Here is a 652-nt window from a genome sequence, read left to right as displayed (position 1 = left end):
CTGGTTGGCTGGTTTCCTCCCGGGCCTGTCCCGCTCACGGCCCCAGACGCTGTTCGCTCACGGCCCCAGACGCTGTTCGGCCCTCAGGCCCGGGAATGCACCCTCAGGTGGGCTGGTGTGCTTCACCCCCCCTACTCCACCAGTTCCTCTGGGCACAGAGGCCACCATCCCCACAGCCACAAGCTGAGTGGGGTCCACCCATACACTAGTAAGCCCCTAGTGTATGCAGAACCCACTGGGCCCTGCGTCCCCCTGCTTGAGGCTGTGGGGCCACTGGGGTGGGGCTCTGTCTCATGAACTTCCCGAGGATGACTCAGGACCTAAGTAGGGCTCGAGGGCCCTGGACCTGAGAGCAGGTGGCACCTTGCTGGTGCTGGAGGTAGGGGCTTGTCTGGGAATCTGGTGAGGGGGAAGGAGCATTGCTCCCAACCCCTGGGTCCCATGTGGGGCAGGAGGTGTGCAATGTGTCACCCTGTGGCCACCAGGCACACGTGTGGGTCCTCACATACACCATCAGTGTGTATCGGGGTCGGTTTTTTTAAGACTTAATTTATTCTTCAGAGACAGAAGAAGGGAAGGAGGGAGAGAGAAACATGGATCAGTTACCTCTCTTGGCCTCCAAACTGGGGGCCTGGCCCACAACCCAGGCATG

This window comes from Desmodus rotundus, chromosome 3, assembly GCF_022682495.2.
Source record: "Desmodus rotundus isolate HL8 chromosome 3, HLdesRot8A.1, whole genome shotgun sequence".
NCBI lineage: Eukaryota > Metazoa > Chordata > Mammalia > Chiroptera > Phyllostomidae > Desmodus > Desmodus rotundus.
Note: the sequence above shows the minus strand (reverse complement) of the source record.